This window comes from Panthera uncia (genome assembly GCF_023721935.1).
Source record: "Panthera uncia isolate 11264 chromosome B2 unlocalized genomic scaffold, Puncia_PCG_1.0 HiC_scaffold_25, whole genome shotgun sequence".
NCBI classification, from domain to species: Eukaryota; Metazoa; Chordata; class Mammalia; order Carnivora; family Felidae; genus Panthera; species Panthera uncia.
Window position 1 is genome coordinate 11,617,839 of NW_026057581.1, and position 6,275 is coordinate 11,624,113.

Here is a 6,275-nt window from a genome sequence, read left to right on the forward strand (position 1 = left end):
TTGGAATAAAGATGATGCAACAGTCTTAAAGATATAGTCGGCGCTCTCTGGTATTAATTAACGGAGAGTAGCGTTTATTGAGAAACTGTCCTCTATAACTGATAGCCAACACGACTGGTTCGAACCGCATGGCATTCTGAATCTGCGCTGGCTTAAAACACGGCGGCAGGTCGGGGGTTGGGGAGCTGTGTGGCTCAGTCGGCTGAGCATCCGACTTCGGCTCAGGTCATGATCTGGCGGTTTGTGAGTTCGAGCCCTGCGTCGGGCTCTGTGCTGACAGCTCGGATGTGCCTGCTTCGGATTCTGTGTCTCCCCCTCTCTCTGCCCCTCCCCTGCTCATGCTCTGTCTCTCTCTGTCTCTCAATAATAAATAAACGTTGAAACACAGCAGCAGGTGTGACACACATTGTACAATGTTCCGCCATAAACTGAGCATGGCAGGAGGTATACAACTCTCAAAGTGAAATGGTTACATGGTAACCGGACAAATGATTGGGCTTCTATATGGGTTGGCCTGTTTCTATAAAATAAGTCAGGCAGCAAAGAAGATTTTTTTTCTCCGCTCTGGAGAAAGGACCGTAAGTGCAAGTTACACAAAAGCGCTGAGCACAGTTGTACTCAGTAGTCTTCTAGGACTTTCAGAATATCTGTTACCTAACAGGCTCCAAGGGCACTGTTTGAAATATCAAGGCACGCTTGGAAGCAGGTCCGTGGAGCCCTGGTCATAAATGCCAAGAGAGAGAAGGGACTGAAGCCTGCTTCCCTTGGTCTCTGCTGGCCTCCTCGGGTGCAGGACAGGCCGTGACCACATCGGCACAGACCATGGGAAGGAGGAAGAAGCCAGGATCCAGTGGGGGGACAGGGTCCAGAGCCTGTCTTCAGAAGCTGGCCCATCCCCGGGAGGCAGCGAGGCAGGCCGGTGAGCGGCGGTCAAAGGGCACGACTAGCTCAGATCGGGCCAGGCTATTTGGATATCTGAGTGAGTCCTCTCTGCCAGCAGAACACAGTTCTGGAAGAAGTCCAGGTGACGATCCTCAAAATCAGGCACGGTTCCAGGTGATTGGTCCAGTCGCAGCAGGCCCCCCGCCAGAAACTGAGAAGAGAGTAGGAAATCACATCCTGCTTCTGGAGAGAAGGGGAAGAGAGCAAGGGTTTGGCAGAGCAGAGGAAGCAGGGGTCCAGGGCAAGCATCCAACCGCTGCACAGAGCTAAAATGCCTAGCAGAGAAACTGAGGCCGACTCAGGTCACAAGGCTTTGGCCAAAATGATCAAAGAACTCTGAGACTCCCGAGTCGACACCAGGAACCAGATTTCCAGGTCTCTAGGCAACCAAAGCCATTCCGTCTATTAATAGGTCTCAGGCTGATGACACTGATCGGGACTGGCTCTGACTGCTTGGGGGCGACTAAGAGCTTCTGGAGCTTGAACGAGCAGAAGAATTACCTGGGATCTTGTTAAAATGCAAATTCTGATTGGATAGGTGCGATTGGGGCCAATAGTCTGAATTTCTAACAAGAGCCCAAGTGATGCTGCTGATTTGCTAGAGCAGCAAAACTGAGAGTCCAAACTTGCTGTGAATTCGCTTCCCTCCCCGCCACCGCTCCCATCCATGAAACCTGCGGGAGCAACACGTCCCTCTTCCCCCACCCTCCTCCTGGTCAAGTCTGACCATCTTCTTTTCCTGTCTTTCCTTCCCCCCCACCCCCCATCCTCCCAACTCCTTTGTCCTAGTGCATTTTTTTTTTTAATTTTTAAATTATTTATTGATTTATTTTAATGTTTTTATTTCTGAGAAAGAGAGAGACAGAATGAGAGCGGGGGAGGGGCGGAGAGAGAGGGAGACACAGAATCCTAAGCAGGCTCCAGGCTCTGAGCTGTCAGACGTGGGGCTCGAATGTATGAACCACAAGATCACGGCCCAAGCCAGTCCAACGCTTAACCGACTGAGCCCCCCGGGCACCCTTGTCCTGCTGCATTTCTTCTGTCAAGACCACCAACGGAAAAGGAGCGTTTGTTCAGAAGATAGACCAAGGTAACAAAAGCCAAAATCGTTGTTCCCATTGTCAACACACAACTAAATGCTTGTATGTTTGATAAACACAATCAATCCAGATTAATGTCTTTTTCAGTCACCGTTTCCTATAGAGGGTAAAGAGCATGTGACCTCTTCCCTTTCCCCCCTGATATCCTCAGGCAGTGAAGAAGTGCCTTCTGAGTGCTCACTTCAACAGTACATATACTAAAATTGGAATGATAGAGAGATTATCACGAACCCTGCGCAAAGATCACATGCAAATTCCTGAAGCGTGCCATATTTTTAAGAAGACATTAAAACAGACCCAAATTAAGGAGAACTGTACCTTGTGTATGAAAGAAAGAAAGCGATGGAGTAAAAAAATTTAATTCTACTCCAATTAATCCATAAAAATAATGCGAATCCAACAGAAATCTCAATTGATTTTTAATACAACCTAATTCTAAAATTTCAGTAACAAAGCAAATGGCCAAGAATAACTAAGAAAATTTTGGAGCTAAAGAATACAGTGTGGGAAAAAGGAAAAAAAAAAAAAGACTAGGGTGTGGGAGGGGAGTTTTCACTCTACAAGAGCTTAAGACTTAATACGTAGTCAGTTATTAAAATGGTATAACAATAGTTATAGCTCTGTTTAACGTGATCATAAGTGATTTCAATTTTATTTGTGCTCTTTTGATTTTCTACACCAAATATGTACTCGTTTCGTGATAAAAAATAAGCCAAAACAACCCAAAAACCAAAAAACACCTAATGCTTTGAAAAAAGGGAAATATCTACTAAAAGGTTTTAACAAATCAGAATGGCCTCACATATTTATTTTATATCCTTATTCCCTAAAAATAGATCTGTATATAGTCTCCACTGGATAGTTTCCACTTCCAGCAATAAGGGGTCACTATTTCCTGGCTTACACTGGAAACTAATCATATAATATAGGGCTGGTTATTTAAGCTCTCTCAGTGTTTCAACCTACCAAATGGTGAGAGTAATAGCTTCCCAGCTCACCTTGGAGGATTTGTTGTTAGAATCGTACAAGATAGGGGCGCCTGGGTAGCTCAGTGGGTTAAGCATCCCACTTCAATTCAGGTCATAATCTCCTGGTTCATGGGTTTGAGCCCCAAGGCAGGCTCTGTGCTGACAGCTCAAATCCTGAAGCCTGCTTCAGATTCTGTGTCTCCCTCACTCTCTGCTCCTTCCTTGCTCTCTTTCTCTCTCTCCCAAAAATAAATAAACATTAAAAAAAATTTTTTTTTAAGGAATTGTACAAGATAGTAAGTGAACGTGCTTAACCAAGTATCGAAACCTATACACGTGCATACTGCTCTTCGGTCAGTATTTGAAACGGAGCAGTTACAGATTTTAGAACTTTGTACCGACCCATGTTAGTGTGGCTGGATTACTGAAGCCACTTGTGCTCAACAGGTAAAGAGAGCATGCCTCCTTTATATCACCGCTGCACTCCCCGTGGCCCATCTCCTTACACACTGTTTCCCATGTATTCAATGACTACACTTACTGAGCGCCAATAGGCACCAGGGCCAGAGTCACGACGGTGAAAGAGACACTGTCCTTGTGCTCATGAAGCTTACAGATAAGCAGAGGATTTGTGGACAAGGAAAGAGGAAATTTCAACATAGGGCGACAAATGCTGGGACGTGGTGAGTCCAGAGTGCCATGAGCTCTCGTGGGGCCACTACCCAGGTTCGGACGGTCACAGAATGGTTCTTTAGCCACGTAACAGGTAAAATCATGAAAAGGGTGAAGAATGGTGGAGGGGACTGGAGACGGGGGGAAGGGGGGAGGGAAACATGTTCCAGGCACAAGGTAGAGCCCTTGAACTGCCCCCAGAGGGCGAGGAAAAGCAACGGAACTACTTTGGGCTTAAAACAAAACACACCCTAGATCATTTTGAAAATCTGCTTCCTAATGTTGCCTAGGCCAGGCTCAGCATGGGCTCAGCATGGGCTCAGCATGACATGTTTTGTGGTAAGTTGTAGGATGACCCCTCCTCTGCCTCAAGCCTCCAGACCACTCCCCTGCTGGCCTTTAACCCCCACCCCCCTCCACTGCCTGGCCTTTCCTTTTGAAAAGATAGCACTCTGAAGAGGTGGAAAGAGGCTTTTCTCTTTTGAAGCAGCAGCATTATTAACAGAGAAGGAAAAGTCTCCCATGAGCTACAGCAAAATCCTGCAGATTGGTTTATGAATCAATGTAGCTTAGGCTAAAGCAACCTAATTTCCTGAAAGCCACTCCGTGGCTTTAGGCTTCCAAAGGGGCATAAAGCTTGTATGATATTTACTCTTAGTTAAAATTAAGTGGAAATGGCCAAAAACAAAACGAAACAAAATAAAAAAACAAAAAACAAAAACAAAAACAAAACAACCCTGAAAAGGAATTCTTCTGGGAGGTCATATCATTAAAAAAAAAATGAGGCCTACAAAGAAATATGGAAAAAAATGCATATATTGGATTAAAGAAGGTTTGGCATTATACACATTAAAATGTTAAATTATTAACTATCTCAGAGTAATTGGGTTTCATGTGACTTTTATATCTTTTTTTTACTGTGAAATATAACACACATTTGGGAAAGTGCATGATATATAAAAGTTTAATTTAGGGGCGCCTGGGTGGCTCAGTCGGTTGAGCGCCCGACTTCGGCTCAGGTCATGATCTCACAGTTCGTGAGTTCGAGCCCCGCATCGGGCTCTGTGCTGGCAGCTCAGAGCCTGGAGCCTGCTTGGGATTCTGCGTCTCCCTCTCTCTCTGCCCCTTCCCCTCTCTGTCTCTCAAAAATGAATAAACATTAAAAAAAAATTTTTAAAAAGTTTAATTTAGTAAATTCTTGTAAAGTGAACGCTCACGTGACTGCTACTCAGGCTAAGAAATAGAACATAGCCCAGAAGCCCTCTCTCCATCGCTTCCCAATCTCAACCCGCCCTCTTCCCAAGAGGCCACTGTTGCCCTTAGGTTTATGATAATCTCTTTTTTTGTGTGTCTTTTTTTTAGTTTCACCACCTAAGTATATATCACTCAATACTATAAATACTATAAAATTAACTGTATCTTTTAATGTTTTTTTGAGCTTTAGATACATGCGAGAACATATATATATATATATATATATATATATATATATTCAATATATATATATCAACACTGTTTCAACTTGTGGAATGTACTGACTATATATATATTTTTTTAATTTTTTTTAAATTTTTTTTTTTTGCCTCTGGCTTCTATCTCTTAACCTTAAGTTTCTCAATTTTATCCATGCTGCTGACAGTACTGTGGTGAACCCATCTTCAATGCTATTTGGTATTCCAAGCTTAGATGTACGCACTGTATTTGTTCACTCTACTGTTGACGGGCAGTCTGGCTTGTTTTCAGTTTGGGGCTATTAGGAATAGGGAGTTGCTATTCTTCAGGTATCCACGTGCCTGTATTACATGGGTAATACATGGGTATACATCCATGGGTGGGAATCTGGGTCACCAGATACGCATATCGCTAACTTTCATAGATAATGCCGAACAGTTATCCAAGAACAGCAGCAGCAATCAACCTTCCCGGTAGCAGTGTGTGAGAGTTCCTCCTGCCCTGCACTCAAGTTTTATGTAATTTTTTCCCTTAGCTTATCTGAATTTTCTCTTTTTCTCTATAATAAATATCTATATGTGTTTAATTAGCAAAATGGCTTAATTAGGCAAAATGCTATTCTAATAGCTCTTAAACTTGTGCTTCCCAATGAAGGTGTTCTTTTTCTAACGTGATAGATAAGATTTGTGTGTGTTCTTTTTATCTTTTTAACGTTTTTATTTTATTTTTGAGAGAGAGACGGAGTGCAAATGGGGGAGGGACAGAGGGAGAGGGAGACACAGAATCTGAAGCAGGCTCCAGGCTGAGCTGTCAGCACAGAGCCTGGTGTGGGGCTCGAACTCATGGAGTGTGAGATCATGACCTGAGCCAAAGTCAGACGCTTAATGACTGAGCCACCCAGGCGCCCCTCAGTTCTGTGTGTTTTTGACCATCCTGCGAATGGAACAATCCAGTATACATTATTTTGTGTCTAGCCTCTTTTTCTCTCCCCATCATTGTGAAATTCATCCATGCCGTTATGTGTAAGCGTAACTTTGTTCATTTTCTTCCTTTCTCATCACAAGGAAGAGATACTGACCTAAAGGATCTGATCTTTCAACACTGTTTCAACTTGTGGAATGTACTGACCAATGCCACACAT

At 43.7% G+C, this 6,275-nt stretch overlaps 1 non-coding gene across 1 annotated transcript; it reads left to right on the forward strand.

Annotated features, from left to right (window-relative positions):
- The first annotated feature begins 2,215 nt into the window (after positions 1 to 2,215).
- On the forward strand, positions 2,216 to 2,319 carry LOC125908515 (U6 spliceosomal RNA). Its single transcript, XR_007453397.1, has one exon. It is a non-coding gene; the product is annotated as a U6 spliceosomal RNA (small nuclear RNA).
- Positions 2,320 to 6,275: the final 3,956 nt, after the last annotated feature.